Raw genomic sequence first — 16,537 nt, forward strand, 5'->3', positions numbered from 1 at the left:
TCTCAGTTTTTAAAAAAATTATTGATACTTGCTTTGTGACCCAACTTGTGGTTTATCCTAAAGAATGATCCATGAGCACTTGAGAAGAATGTATATCCTGCTGTTTTGGGGTGCAGTGTTCTGTATATGTCTGTTAGGTCTAGTTCATTTATCATATTATTCAAGTTCTCTGTTTCCTTATTGATCCTCTGTCTAGATGTTCCATCTGTTGATGAAAGTGGTGTATTTATGTCTCCAACTATAAATGTAGAGACACCTATTTCTTCCTTCAGTTTTGCTAGCATTTGCCTCATGTATTTTGGGGCACTCTGGTTAGGTAAATAAATATTTATGATTGTTACTTCTTCTCGGTGAATCTCCCCTTTTAGTAATATATAATGTCTTCTTTCTCTTTTTAAAGTTTTGCATTTAGTCTATTTTGTCTGATATTTGTATAGCTACCCCAGCTTTTTTTTTTTTTTTTTTTTTTTTACTGTTTGCATTAATATCTTTCTTTTTCCAACCTTTCACTTTCAATCCATTTGTGTCCTTGGATTTAAGGTGAGTCTCTTATAGACAGCATATAGATGAATCATAGTTTTCTTTTTCCTTTTGAGTTAAAAAAGCATGTTTAATTATAAGTTATTTCTTTGCCACCTAGTATGTAAGGATTGTAAGGATATATATGCAAGGATAATTAGTTTGTGGCAGTTTTGTTTTTTTTTTACTTTTTTCCTGCAATTTTATTGAGGTATAGTCACATACCATACAATCATCCGAAGTGTACAATCAGTTGCCCACAGTATCGTCATATAGTTGTGCATTCATCATCACAATCAATTTTTGAATATTTTCATTACTCCAAAAAAAAAAAATAAAGGTAAAAGTAATAAAAGTAAAAGAAGAACACCCAAAATATCATACACTCCCCATTCCCCCCCCCATTATTCATTTACTTTTTTGTCCCCATTTTTCTACTATTCTGTCCATACACTGGATAAAGGAAGTGTGAGTGTGGCAGTTTTTGAGGAAGGAAGAAACAAATAAGCACCTCCAAAATTGGAAATAAAGTGAATGCTTTCACAAGAGAATTGTTGAATAATTTGTGCTACATTTTTATGATGACATATTATGTAGTTACTAAAAATAATCAATTTGATATATATCAGCTAACTTGAAGAAAATTCTGCTATGTTCTGTTACATGTGGTAAGGAAGATTTAGAACGTATATAATATACAGAATCATAGTTTTTTTATTTTAATTTTTATTTTTTTAATCCATTCTGCCAATCTGTGTCTTTTGATTGGGGAGTTTAATCCATTAACATTCAATGATGTTACCTTATAGGCAGTAATTAATTCAACCATTGTAACATTTGGTTTTTATATGTCATATTTTTGTCTCTCTTTTTACCCTTTTAGTTTCCCTTACTGTTAATTTTCATTTCTACACTCTCCTCCAAACCTCTGTCTCCATTCTTTCCATTTCAGCCTGCAGAACACCCTTTAGTATTTCTTGTAGGGCAGCGCTCTTGTTGACACTCTCAATTTCTATTTATCTGTGAATATTTAAAACTCTCCCCCATTTTTAAAGGACAGTTTTGTCAGGTGAATAACTCTTGGCTGACAGTTTTTCTTGTTGAGTATTTTAAATATATCATACAACTGCTTTCTTGCCTCTGTGGTTTCTGATGAGAAATCAGCACTTAGTCTTATCATGTTTCCCTTTTATGTGATGAATTGCTTTTCTCTTGCTGCTTTCAGGATTCTTTCCTTATCTTTGCTTTTGGCATTCTGATTAGTATGTGTCCTGGAGTAGCTCTGTTAGGATTTATTCCATTTGGAGTAGGTTTCACTTCTTGTATATATATGTGTGTATATATATATATTTAATTTTATTTTGAAATAAATTCAAACTTACAGGAACAGTTGCAAAAACAATACAAACCCCATACGCAGAACTCCAGCATACCCCGATGCCCCTCCCCTGATACCCCAATCCACCAACTTTAACATCCTGTCACACCACACCACCATTTCTTTCTTTCCCTCCCTCCCTCCCTCCCTCCTTCCCTGTCATCCATCATCTATTGCTCTGTCTTCTGAACATATGAGAGCAAGCTGCATACATCCTTGAACAAACAATATAATTCACATGTACATTTCCCATGAACAAGAACATTCTTTTATGCAATCCCATTAAATGCAGCTAAGAAGTTCAAGAAATTCAACATTGATACAAAGCTTACATTCTATATTTCCTTTTTTTTTTCTCTTATGTCCCAGCTGTGTCCCTTGGAGCCTCCTGTCCTCCATCCTCAGATCCCATCCAGGATCATCCTTGACATTTAATTGTCATTATTTATTTAGACTGTCTTTTTTTTTTTTTTTCAATTGTGGAAACATATATACAGCCTAAATCTTCTCATTCCAACCCCTCCCTAGCATTCCATTAGTGGGATTAATCACATTTAGAATGTTGCAATGCCATCACCTTCCCACCATCCATTACTAGAAATTTCCCTTCACCCCAAACCAAAACCCTACACTCATTTCTCAACACCCATTGCCCCTTCCCCCACTTCTCGTAACCCATACTCTACTTTTCATCTCTATGCTCACGTTCTCTGATACTTTCTTTGTGTTTATCATGGGGCTTAAATTTAACATCTTAAATCTGTAACAATCTTGTTTTTCTTTCTTCAATAGGACACATAAACTATGTTCCTATACTCCTCCATTCCCCCATCTTCATGTAGTTCTTGTCAAAAATTACATATTTTACATTGAGTCCAAAACCACTGATTTATCATTATGCTTTATGTATTTTAGATCCTGTAGGAAATAAATAGTGGAGTTACAAATCAAAAATACAGTAGTATTGGTATTTATATTTACCATGTGATCTTTACTGGAAATCTTTATTTCTTCATGTGGTTTCAGGCAATTGTTTAGTGTCCCTTCCTTTCAGCCTGCACAATTACCTTTAGCATTTCTTATAGGACTGATCTACTGGTGATGAAGTCCCTCAGCTTTTGATTATCTGGGAATGTTTTTATCTCCCCCTTATTTTTAACCTCCAGGTGTTTGTGAATTTTCTAAGTCTCTGATGGTTATTGACTTCTATTTGTATTCCATTGTGGTCAGAGAATGTGCTTTGAATAATTCAATTTTTTTTTTAAATTTATTGAGGCTTGTTTTATGTCCCAGTATATGGTCTATTCTGGAGAAAGATCCATGATCACTAGAGAAGAATGTGTTCCTGGTGATTTGGGGTGTAATGTTCTATATATGTCTGTTAAATTTCTCTATCTCTCTCTCTCCTTTCTTTGTTTCTTTGTTGGTAGGGCTCCCTTTAGTATCTGAAGTAGGGCAGGTCTTTTATTAGCAAAATCTCTCAACATTTGTCTGTCTGTGAAAAATTTAAGCTCTCCCTCAAATTTGAAGGAGAATTTTGCTGGATAAAGTATTCTTTGTTGAAAAATTTTCTTGGTCAGAATTTTAAATATGTCATGCCACTGCCTTCTCGCCTCCGTGGTGGCCGCTGAGTAGTCACTACTTAGTCTTATGTTGTTTCCTTTGTATGTGGTGAGTTGCTTTTGTCTTGCTGCTTTCAGAACTTGCTCCTTCTCTTCAGTATTTGACAGTCTGATCAGAATATGTCTTGGAGTGGGTTTATTTGGATTTATTCTATTTGGAGTTCACTGGGCATTTATGCTTTGTGTATTTATATTGTGTAGAAGATTTGGGAAGTTTTCTCCAACAATTTCTTTGAATACTCTTTCTAGACCTTTACCCTTCTCTTCCCCTTCTGGGACACCAATGAGTCTTATATTTGGACATTTTATTTTATCTTTCATATCCCTGAGATCCATTTTGATGTTTTCAGATTTTTTCCCCATTCTTTCTTTTGTTCTTTCATTTTCCATTCTGTGGTCTGTGAGGATGCTGAGTCATTGTTCAGCTTTCTCTATTCTTGTACTATGAGTATCTAGAATCTTTTTAATTTGGTCAACAGTTTCTTTTATTTCCATAAGATCATCTGTTTTTTTATTTACTCTTACAATTTCTTCTTTATGTTCTTCTAGGGTCTTCTTTATGTTCTTTATATCCTGTGCCATGCTCTTCTTCATGTCCTTTATAGCCTGTGCCATGCTCTCATTGTTTGTCTTTAGTTCTTTGATTAATTGCTCTACGTACTATGTCTCTTCTGATCTTTTGATTTGGGTGTTTGGGTTGGGTTCTCCATATTGACTGGTTGTATCATATGCTTTAAAATTTTCTGTTGTTTTTGGCCTCTTGGCATTTGCTTTACTTGGTAGGGTTCTTTCAGGATACGAAAAATACCAGTCTCTAATTTGTCAGATCTATAGCTTGGTGGCATACACTTTCTGTAACTAACCAGCAGATGGCATCCGTGAGGCACGTATTCCCCTCAAGTCAGTTCTTCCCAACTTTATCTTTGTGGTGTGTGGGGATCTGATTCTTGTGGGGTTCAATTGGTGCACTAAGTTTGGGTGTGCTGTTGGTGCTGTCTACCCTGAATGTGGGGCGTGTGTCTGAGTGGTTAGGGAGGCAGGGCAGCTTTAATAATCAAACCTCCCAGGTGTTCCCGGAAATTTAAGGCTGTTGCAAGAGTCTAATCCTTCATTTCAGTCTCACCACAGATTGTCTCCACCGCTGACCCACAAGTCCCTGGCATTGGCATAGGGTGCCTGGGATTTCTGAGCAGGTTCCCCTTCTCAGCCGTGCTCTTCCAGGACCTCTGCTGATGGAAGGCTGTGCCACGTCACAAGTGCATGCCGGTCCTTGGCCCGTGCAGGGGCGTACCCAGCCTGCTGTAAAGATGGCTGAATGGTCGTGTCAGTTTCCCCCTTTTCACACAGCTCCGCCTTCCCAGCTCCGGGACAATTAGCTGTGGGTGCACTAAAGGCCACTGTCCATGGCCGATATTGTGGCGTGTGCGTAGTGCTGCGGGAAACACTCCCCATCACACTGGGACCCTTGGCGTGGCTCTCGGCTGTGGCCCTGGCCCCGGGCAGGAGCGTCCCCAGCCCACCGGGTAGATGGCTGCAAGGGGCACTGTTTCTTTGTCCTTTTGGCTCCTCTCTGCCCTCCTGGTTCCAAGACAATCAGCAGCAGGTGTGGGAAGGGCTTTCTTCCATGCCAGATATTGAGGCGTTGGCACAGCCCATTGCTGCCCACACTTCACTGCATGGTTCTCGCTGCCATATCTGCAGCCGCTCCCGGGTTTTTTTTTTTTTTTTTTTAAAAAGAACTAGTCCATCTCCAAACGCCAGCCTACAGTTTCTCCACACCACAGCGTGGCTGCCGGACTTTCAGCTGGCTCACTCACTCGTTTCAGAACACAGACTCCCGGTTTCACCAAATGCATGGTACCTGTGGGTTTAGCAGACCTTGTCCGGCTGGTGCATTGCTGGAAGTAGTGTTCTGGGTCACTTTCTGGCTTTTATCTAGTATTTTTCACGGAGGTGTTTTTTTGCCCTGTCTCACCTAGCTGCCATCTTAGGTTCTTGAACATGTATATTTTTATCCTTCATAAGAGTTGGGAAATTTTTGGCCATTATTCCCTCATATATTCTTTCTGCCCCTTTTCCCATCTCTTCTCCTTCTGGGACACCCATGACAAATATGTTTGTATCCTTTGCGCTGTCATTCAAATCCCTGAGACCCTGCTCAATTTTTTTTCCCATTCTTTTCTCTATTTGTTCTTCTGTCTAAAAGATTTCAAGTGTCCTGTCTTCTAGCTTGCAGATTCATTCTTCTGCCTGTTTGAATATGCTGTTGTATGTCTCTAGTGTATTTTTAATCCTGTTTATTGTGTCTGCCATTCCCCTTGTTTCTATTTTTTTTTTTTTTTTTTTGTATTTCAAATTGTTCTTTTTGCTCAGTGTCTTCTTAATATCCTTTATCTCTTTATCTGTTTTCTCTCATCTCCTTGAATTGATTTAGGATATTTGTTTGAATATATTTGATCTCTGTGTCTCCTCTGAAATTTTAATTTGTTCCTTTGGGCTATGCTTCTTGTTTCTTTGTATGGTTTGTAATTTTTTTGCTGGTGTCTAGGCATCTGATTATATTGATGAGTTTACTCTGGAGATAGCTTCTCTCTCTTGCCTAAGCTTTTCTTGTTGATTGGCTTTGTGCTAGGCTCTTATATGACACTTGTTTCAACTTACTCTAGACCTGTGGAATAGCTCATGTTTAGCTGATCAGATTTTTCCAGCTTTTATCCATCTGATTCTTGCCCTGGATGTATGATGCAGTTTTTGAGGTTGCATTCTGTGAAATTGTTTTACCCCTAGGAAAAAGCTATCTTCCCCCTGATTCTTTTCTGGGAATGTTCATTCATTCTGTTTGTTTTTTATTTGCTTCTATAGTTTTTTTTAAACACCCCTTTCATTGTCTCTAGCACTTTTGCCTGGAAGGCACATTCTGGGAGGAGGATCATTCCAGAGAGGACTTTCCCAAGTGAATATTTCCCAGTCAGAACAGGGCAAGGGATCCAAGAAATGGGTGTAGATTGGTTCCAAAGTGCCCTGTGGAGGAGACCTGAAAGGATGCCAGACTTCTCTTTGAAGGCTCCTGGAATCCATGCTTTCCTGACCTGCCCAGCAAATAGTGCTCTTCAGAAAACTATCTCCTGCAGCCCTCAGGTGGTACCTCAGGTGGCACCACATCTCTAAATCACTCCCACTTCCACCTTTGCGAGGGCTGGGTTGAAACAGAGGCTGCCAGCCACTTTTGCAGGGAAGGTTGTAAGCCTAGCACAGAGGCGGGACCCAGTGATCTGAATTCGCTTAGCAAAAGTCATGAACAGTGCTGTGTCATGCCCCACACCACTTTTCTTTGGGAAGAGCTGTCCTTCAGCAAACTGTTCCCACAGCTCTAAAAAGGCACTGTGTCTTCAAATCACTCCTGCCTCCCCCCCTGTTGGGGGTGTAGTTGAAACAGAAACTGGGGGCAACTTTTATTCTGGGTGGGTTGAAAGTGTACCTGCTCTCAGATCTGGGGCCCAGTGATATGAGTTTGCTGAAAAGCTGCGCTCAGTGTTCATCTGTGCCTGCCTCAACCCTGTTTATGGGGAAGAGGACTTTTGTTTCCAGCCAGGATCTCGATCCCAAGGTGGCCTGTGAGAGTGGGGGATGGGCACCAGCCTTCACCATGTGGAGATTTCTATTCACAGTTCTTCACTGCAGGTTATCAGTCCCTTCTGCTCCTCTCTGGACAGTGTACAGTGTTCTTCTGGTCTCCAGAACCCTGGAAGAGTTGTTTCAGATAGTTCCTGGCTGTTTACTAACTGCCCTGGAGGACAAACTGAGTCCTGGAGCTTCCTGCTCTGCCATCTTACCCAGAAACCCCTACAACTTAGGCAGATTTTATGTGCAGAACTTGGGGCTCCTCCTCTGTGGATCTCTCTTGGGATTCTCCTCTCACTCTTCAGATTCTGTGATGAGCTCAAACTCTCTTTTCTGATATCCCTATCAGTAACAGTGCAGGTCCCTCTGAGTTTTAGGCACTGTGGCATGGCGCTGACTGGGGCCTACCCCCAGTTGAAGGATGGTAAAAATGGAAAACTCACCCAGTGCTATTTCCTTCTTTCAGTTTATACTCTTACTCAGTTTCTGCCTGCTTTTGGTCACTCTCCAGTATCTTCAAGTAGTAGTTTTTTTTTAAATATTTTGTCCAGAGTTTGCAGTTGTTATTTGCAAGAGTTTGCCTAATAGGAAGTGCACTGTTATTACTGGAAGCAGAAATTCTATTTTATACTATTTTTAGAATTTCTCTATAAGGACTTTAAAAAATGACCTCATCTCATATTAAAGCTTTCCCAGTCCTCATTTTTGGCTTGGCTTGTGGCCCCTGGGAGTTGTGGAGAACAGGCAGGCTCTGCTCTTTCCCTCTGCTCCTCCTTCTCTCTGGGTCTTATCATCTGGTATTAAGACAGGGCAGAGGAACAGTGAACAAAGGGAAAATGTCTCCCGTCTGCCTGCTCTTATAGCCCTCCACCTGTTGGCTTTGGCTGCTTCTCCAGCTCATAGTGATTCCTGCTCCATGTGGCTGATGATACCACGGTGCGTCTCTTGGGCTCAGGTTCCAGCTCTGTCTCACCCAGGATCTCTTGCTGCTGGGATCTATGGCCTTGGGTGGAACCCTACCAAAGTGGTGCAAGTTCAGCTATCTTCCACTGTGTCCACACAGCCCAGGGAAATACATGCATCCTTGTGAGGCCTGAGTGTGCAAGGATGGCAGCTCCACTGCCCCTTGATCCCCTCTACCCACACTTGGATACCTCTCTCCAGTTCCCTGGCTCCTGTTCAGCTAGGCTCAGAGAAGGAGCAGCAGGGCTGCTGCCTCTGCAGATGGCTGGCTTGGAAATAAGGCCTGGCTCTCCTTCTTGATGGCACCCCTAATTTTTACATGTTATTATGTTGAAGCACCCATTGTCCAAATTGGATTTGGGTAGGAGAAAGGCAGGGATTGACTTATTCAACAGTGAATTCATAAGTCTGTTTTCCTGAGCTCCTCCAGCTCCTTCCCCTCACCCTTTCTGGGAGAGGTTGGGCAAGTTGGGTGGTTGGTCCACCTCTCAATATATGCTGACTGGGAGGAAGATCCTCGTTTTTGGCAGTGTCTTTAAAATATGGGAAATCAACACCCTCTCAGTTGTCAGGCCCTATTTGCTGGCTCTATTTGCTGATTCCATGGAAATAGGAAGCAGCCCACCAATATCCTATTAGTCATCTTTTCATATTTGTTCAACTGTCCTCTTAGAGAAATTCTTAGATGCATAAGTTACAATAGAGGCTTTATAAAATTATATTGAATGTATTCATATAGTTCAAAGTATCAAAATAATAGATACAACAAGTGAAAATCTTTTTCCGTGCTCCCCCCAAAACACACAACCATTTAAATAATTTTAATAATTTTTTTCAGTTTCTTTCTGAAAATAGAAGCAAATATTGATCTATATTCTTATTTTTATCACCACTTACACAAAAGATTGTATACTTTACATTCAATTTTACGGTATTCTGGAAATCTTTTCATATCAGTTCATAGGGAATTGCCTTCTTTTTCTAAAAAAATAGGTTTCCTACAATATATTTAATGAGTTCCCAATTGATGAAAACTTCAGTTGTTTTCAGTTTTTTGTTATTATAAACAGTGATGTAAGAATAATCCTGGGAATTATATGTAGGTAAATGCATTTGCAGTTTTGATAGATATTGCCAAATTGCTCTCTGTAAGGATTGCTTAATTGATATTCCCACCAGCACTGTATGAAAGAGTGACTGTTAGCTTCACTAACATAACACACCAGCAAACTTTTGGATTTTTGCAATCTGATAATTGAACATTAGTGTATCAGTGTTGTTTTCATTTGCATTTTTCTGATATAAGTGAAGTTGAGCACATTTTCTATGTTTAACAGCTATTTGATTTCCTTTTGTGTGAATTTTGCCCATTAATATTTTCTGTCAGTTTAAGAATTTAATTGTTGGTTTTTCCATCTTAATTTTCAGGGACTCTTTACATATTGGGGAGATAACTCTTTATCTGTGATATAAGTGTCAATTTCTTTCCTAGTTTGTCATTTTGTCTTTTGACTTTCCTTAGGTATATATATATATATTTTTTTTTAGGTTGAACACTTGCATTTATTTCTTTTTTTTTTTGTACATATACTTTTTTTTTTTAATCTTCATTTTATTGAGATATATTCACTTACCACGCAGTCATACAAAACAAATCGTACATTTGATTGTTCACGGTACCTTAGGTATATTTTTGCCTTACAAAATGTTTTACTTTTAAGAAGTACATTTATCAAATTTTAAATGACTTTTGGATTCTGAGTCAGATGTGGATTCTACAAGATCTTGGGAATATATGAAATGAAAAGGAATTATCTTATTATTATTTAAAACATCTCTTTACATAGCCACTTCTGTCACCCAAGGGAGAGGCATCCTTTCTTTCCAGGGTAGATTTTTTTGGCAGACTCCTTAATGAACCATTTAGCTGTGGAAAGATAGGCTTTAGGGGAGCAAGGCAAAGAGAAGATAAATAGTTTGCTCTGTAGAATGAAATAAGAATTTGTAAGTTTCCTGGAGAATTTCAGATATGGAATGGATGGGCTCAAGGGAGGAGTTGAGTGGAATGGGTGAACTGAGCAGTACGGCAGTTGGCAAGGGAATCCCTTTGGAGGAGGGGAGGGAATCTAATGGAAGATTTCCAGATTGGGGGCTGGGAGTGGTGATGTTGAAAGAAGAAAAGCATGGCATTCAGTTTTATGTCACCCGATAAATTATGCTTAGTGTAATATTATTCATTATTCCCAAGCTATCATAATCATAAAAGTGAGGAGAGTGGGGTGTGGTGTCTGGTGAAGAGAGCAGAAGCTCAAAATTGGATTTCCAATGGGGCAGATAAGATGCTGCAGCCTGGGACTGATTCAAGAGTGGCTGAGACCTACCTTTTGTCCGCATATGGCCCAGAGCAGTGGTTTTCCACCTTGGCTGCACATTAGAATCACCTGGGGGCACTTTTTAGGAACACAGATGCCTGGACCTCACCGAGACAAATTAAATTAGATGCTCTGTGGGTGGGACCCAGGCATCAGGATTTTTTAAAAAAGTTCCTAGGTGATTTCCATGTACAACTAGGGATGAAAACCACTGGTCTAGGTCAGTGCTTCTAAAACTTTCATGTATAAATCAATCACCTGAGGATATTGTTAATATGAAAATTGTGATTTAGCAGATCTGGGCCTGAGAGTTTGCATTTTCATCCAGCTTCAAGGTGATACTGATGCTGCTGAGGACCAAAGTCTGAGTAGCAAGGGATGGAGGTAGTTGACATTTGGGTTACACATACATTGCCAGACTGCCTTCCAGAAGGTTCTAATTTACACTGTGTAGAGACTGCTTCTTGTTCTTCTATATCCACCCTTTCCTCACTGCTGACAGTAGAACTCCCTGTTTTCAGCTGCACACTGCCATAGTGAAACATGCGCCCTTTCTGAGTGTAGGAGGCCATGGACTAAGCTTACCCCAAAGGGATGCAAGGAGGAAGATGGTCAGCGGAGGGGGCTGACTCTTCTCCCTCGTTTCCCTGCTGGTTTGATTGCAGTCAGGGTGGTGGTTGCTCGAAAAGCTGTATTGAAACAAAAGGTGAGGGTAGTGGAGCAAGAAGGGAGAAGGATCCTGGGTCCCTGATACCAAGTGTGCTGGTTTGGATGTATTATGTCCCCCAAAATGCCATATTCTTTAATGCAGTCTCCTTGGGGCAGATGTATTGGTGTTGATTAGGTTGAAATTTTTTGATTGAGTGTTTCCATGGAGATATGACTCAATTAACTGTGGGCCAAATGTTTGATTAAATTATTTCCATGGAGATATAGGCCCCGCCCATTCAGGGTGGATCGTAATTAAATCACTGGAGTCCTATAAAAGAGCTCACAAAAGAAGGAGCTCAGAGCAGCTGAAAGGGACATTTTGGAGAGACTTTTGGAGAGACGCTTGCTGACACTGATGCTTAGACATGCTTGGAGATGCAGGCAGAAGGACGGTTAGTTAAGAGATGAAGCCCAGAGTTTGCCCTAGGATATGCTAAGACAGGGCTACCAGGTGCTTAGAGAGAAACGTCCTGGGAGAAAGAACCAAGAACGTGCAGGAGCTGAGAGAGGAGCTGGAATACAACCTGGGATCAGCAGACGCCAGCCCTGTGCCTTCCCAGCTAACAGAGGTTTTCCAGATGCTAACGACCTTTCTTCAGTGAAAGTATACTTGTGTTGATGCCTTAATTTGGACATTTTCATGGCCTTTGGAATGTAAATTTGTAACCAAATAAACCCCCTTCATGAAAGCCAATCCATTTCTGGTATTTTGCATGATGGCAGCATTAACAAACCGGAACACCAAGGGTCTCCTTCTAGCCCTGATCCACCTACCACTCAATGTCTTTTATGGGAGAGAAACAACCTCCTCTCTTTTAAACCATGGTTATTTTAGATTTTCAATCATAAGCAGCTAGACCTAGTACCAATGATACTTATGCCCTTCAGCAGATTCTGAGAGTGTCTGTTTTTTACATTTCATGACAATGGGGTGACTGAATCTTGAAGAATGAGTGGGAGTGTTCCAGGCAGAGGAGGGAGTGGAGGTAGAGGAAACAGCATATGGAAAGATATGTAGTGTGAGAGAGCTTGGTTTTGGTTTGCTGCTGCTGCATAACAATCCCCTTGAAAACTTAGAGGCTTGAAATAAGAACACTGTATTATATCTCATGGTTCTGTGGGTTGGCTACGCTGCTGGTGATGCTACACCTGGCTGGAGCCAGGCTGTGCAGGAAGGTCCAAAACGGTGGCTCAGGGATCTAAGAGAGTGACAGTGGAAGCTCTACCTCTTAAGGCCAGGCCTGGAGATGGCGATCTCACTTGCACTTCATTCTCTGGGCAGCCCAGATGCAGGGGGTGGGAGGAGAGCCATTGTTGGCAGCCATCTTTGGAGATTTACTTACTGTCCCTGTTTTGTGAGGAATGACAGTTTCCTGTGACTGGGATTTAGGAAAAGAGAAGAAATGGGCAGGGAAGGACTGAGCCTGCCGAGGCATGGATTCAAGCTGTTGACACGTTTTGATTTTACTCTATTGGTAAAACAGACTCTAGCTTACGTGCACTATGTAAATGAGTCAGAGATGGCCCCTGTATATGGGCCCTGTGTGTTAGTTACCTCTTCACAACTGCCCAGGACTATCAGTCCCAAAAGCCCGTTGCCACCAGATTCAAATTCTTACAGATTCAGTTGCTTTAAAAATAGCCCCAATAGGCAATTCTTAGCAATTTAGAGCTTATTTGCTTTGCATACCCCAGAAACACGTGCCTGACATCTGCTAGCCATAGATAAGATAAACCCTGCAGTTATAAGACCCCCCACCCAAGCCACTTTACCTCTCAGAGCTCTCTGATCCAGTGGCTCCCCACCTTGGAGCTAAACAACATTCTCCTCGACCGTAAGCCCCCTCTCCATATTTCTCTCTTCCCCGCAGGTCCCCTTGCTTGCTTCTTCTTCTGGTGGTCCCCTGACTCAGTTGTAGTGTTTAGAAGATCTCATCCTATGAGGGAGTTTCCTTCCCATGCAACCAAACCATTGCCCCCATAAATAGCTTGTGTGGTACTGCCATCTAGTGGTCAGATCTTCTTCTTGCTCAACTCTGAAATCCTCACATTATGTGGTGGCCAAACCACACCTGGCTATAATGATGATGATTGAGAACTCTCAGTGTTTTCCAGTACAGAGGTGGTAAAGCCTAGTGGTTAAGACCTGGACCCTGGATCCCAGTGACCTAGCTTCAGATGCCTGATTCACCTTTTATTAGCCATGCAGTCGCAGGCACGGTACTTAATTGTGCTCTGTCTTCATCTCTCTATCCGTAAAAGACACTTATGGCAGACCTACCTTATGTGGTTATTGTTAGGATTAAGTGAGATAATATGTGCACTGTACTTGGCTTTTAGCTATTGTTATGAATCCCCACAACAGTGCTGGGAAACAGTGCTCCCATTTTAAAGATGAAGTAACTGAGGCACTGGGAGATTAAGCAAGATTCTAAACATGGTTGAGTGCTTCCAAAGCCTGTTGCTCTATGAACTCTGCACTGATCATGTCTCCATGTGTCCCCCAGCCCCAGGAGGTGACAGGACAGAGGTGTGTTCCTTCCATGGAAGTTACATGGGTTTGGAGTCTCTACTTATCCCTCATAAACTTTCTGCTCCCATAGTAGGCTCACTCAAAGCCCAGGCTCCAGCTGATATTTGCAGAGCTACAGTGTGGAAATCACTAAAAATATTGACACCTGGGGGCTTCTCTGAACCTGTGCAAGTGTGTGTCCAGGAGGGCAGAATCCTCAGTTGAGACTGAAAATCTCTGCGGTCTGAAGCTCTCTTCAGTCTGGGCAGGCCATGAAAACCTTTGGTGCACCTGTTCTCCCATCCTTCTGCTGCAGTTTGTTGATGGAAGCTTTGTGAACCTGTGAGTTACATTTGCAGCACTCTGAGGCCGAAAGGTTCTTGTAAATGCTCTGTGTAATTAATTATAAACAAAGCAGCCAGCCAGGAGCACAATGCCTAAAGAAATCCTTAGCTAGCCTCATTGTATGTACTTTATTTCTTCTCTGCATTGCGGGACACTGATTACGTGCTTCAACTTGGCGGGCCTGGGCTGGGGGACCTGATCAGCCCCTGGGGAGGGTGGTGGGCACGGGCGACAGCGCCCTCCGCAGCCCCCCGGGCCTGGGAAAGTGAGGCCGGAGGCAGGCCCCATTTCCTCACCCAAAATACCACTGTTAGGGGAGGCTTGCCGGAGGGAACCGCCTTTTCCCCACCCCCTTATCTTGCCCGGACACTCCCCGTTGCCAGTGCAACTCCCATTACCACCAGTGCGCATACATTGTTGCCAGACACCGTTACCGGAGCAACTCTCGCCCCTTTTCAATCAACCTCCGCGCCCTCTCAGAACCAATCCAAGCCTTTAACCTCTACAGCTACCCCGCCCTCTAAACGCCCGATATAAGCTTGTACTCTCCCCTAATAAACTCTCTTGGCTTCTTCACCCTAAAAGAACCGTGTCCCGCCTGTTCCTTTCTCGCCGCCCTCCATACTTTGCACGCCTACGCCGGGGACCGGGCCCAGTCCCCCGCCTCGCCCTCGCCTCCGGGAAAGAGCCCCCGCCGCCGGTACCCTCCAAGCAATCCTGAGAGCCTAGGATTTAGCAACCGGCCGCCACCTCCCCCCCCCAGACGAGTCAACTGCGACCGCACTGCATTTCCATCCATCCAAGAAGCTTCAGAAACATAATCCTCCTTAATGACAGATTCATGATGCGAGGTCATTATTTTTTGATACTGCTTTTTTGAAAAGTGACCCAGAAAACAGGCTTTAACAGTGTCCTCCTCCCTTGCCTTCTTACCCCAAGCAAAGGAGCAGATTAAAAGAGAGCTGGCTTGTATGAATATTTATGCTAGAACCTCTGCCAAATCAGATTAGGGGAGTCCATCCCGCCAGGCAAACACAAATTCTGTACTCAGATTTAATGAGAAACTGACATGTTAATAGCGTATTGATGCATCCATTCATCAGGAAATCCATAGAGCACGGTGAATGCCCTGTGCATCTCAGGGCCCGGGAAAGATGCTTCCTTTGTCATTTTTAGTTCTATCTGGAAAGCTGTTGTCACAATGAGGAGGATTCCAAACACATTCTGCCTTACCCAAAAGATGAGGAGTTGGGAATTCTGGTCTTAGTATTCCTGGGAAATTCCTCTCTTGCCACAGCCAGTGTTAGAGGCTACTTCCTCTAAACAGCATCTCTCAAGGCGATTCCATGGAACATGACGTCTACGGCGTGTTAATAGGTGTCATGTGAGGGAAAGCTCTGGGTCAAAAATGTCTGGTAAATGATGAACTGAACAGGCTTCTCTACTGCAGGACTTCCACCTTGTGACTTTTCGGGAAACAGATCAATTATTCGCTGCTTCCAAAGTTATTACACCATGGGGTTCTTCTTGCTCAAAGCCTGCACCCCGGATCATGTAGCCTTTTTGGGTTATGTCCCCCTGAGCAAGCTGGGAAAGCCTGGGGACATTTTTAAATGCAAAAAATGAAATTCATAGGATTACAAAAGAAACCGATTTTACTGAAATCAAATATCAAAATATTGTAAAAAATGGTTATCCATTAATATATGTGCTTTGTTTCTAATGCATTCTATAACACAAGCCAGTGTTATAGTTATTTCAAATAAATGGTATTCCAAACTACCTACAACTGTAATTGTTACGAAAATATTTGTGAAATAGCTACTAATGTAGCTGTGTTTAGTTGCCTACATGCATAATTGAAGAAAACACTAGGTTTTAGTTAGAGGGCAGTGAAGATTTAATTTTTTTCCCATTCAAACTTATGGGCTCTCTTAATTCTGGGGGTCTCCATGGACCCCAGTTAAAAAAATCTCTGAACTTTAAGTAGGATTAAATTGTTGAGAGTAGGGAGGGGAAGTCTGTGCAAGTTACTGGAGATCTCAGGTCCTGCTGTGTTGGGTATCATGACAATTCTCATCTAAAGTTATTTAGCTGATCTGCTTTTGCTGGGGGGCCTGAAAAAATTACTTCCATCAGGACCTGAGCCCCAAAGGCTCTATCTGCTTCAAATGAAAAATGCCTGGGGTTGGGGGTGGGTGGCGAATGGAGGTTCTTTACTAGTGTTGATGTGGAAAGTAATGAGCCCCATTTCAGTAGTGAGGGGCAGACAGGTCTTTCATCCAATAATAGAAGAAACTAATTACAACAGAATGTTGGGGTGAGATGAGGATCACACAAACCCTAGTGTGACCCAGCTATTCGAGAGCCCAAGTCTCCCTGCCGAGGGTTCCCAGAGTGGAAGGCAGCCTCACTATTGATTGTTTTTCTTTCTTCTTCTCACAACAAGGAGCTTGAATTAATGAGTCTAGTTCACATGGGTCAAAGAGGAGAC

Source organism: Choloepus didactylus, chromosome 5 (genome assembly GCF_015220235.1).
Source record: "Choloepus didactylus isolate mChoDid1 chromosome 5, mChoDid1.pri, whole genome shotgun sequence".
NCBI lineage: Eukaryota > Metazoa > Chordata > Mammalia > Pilosa > Megalonychidae > Choloepus > Choloepus didactylus.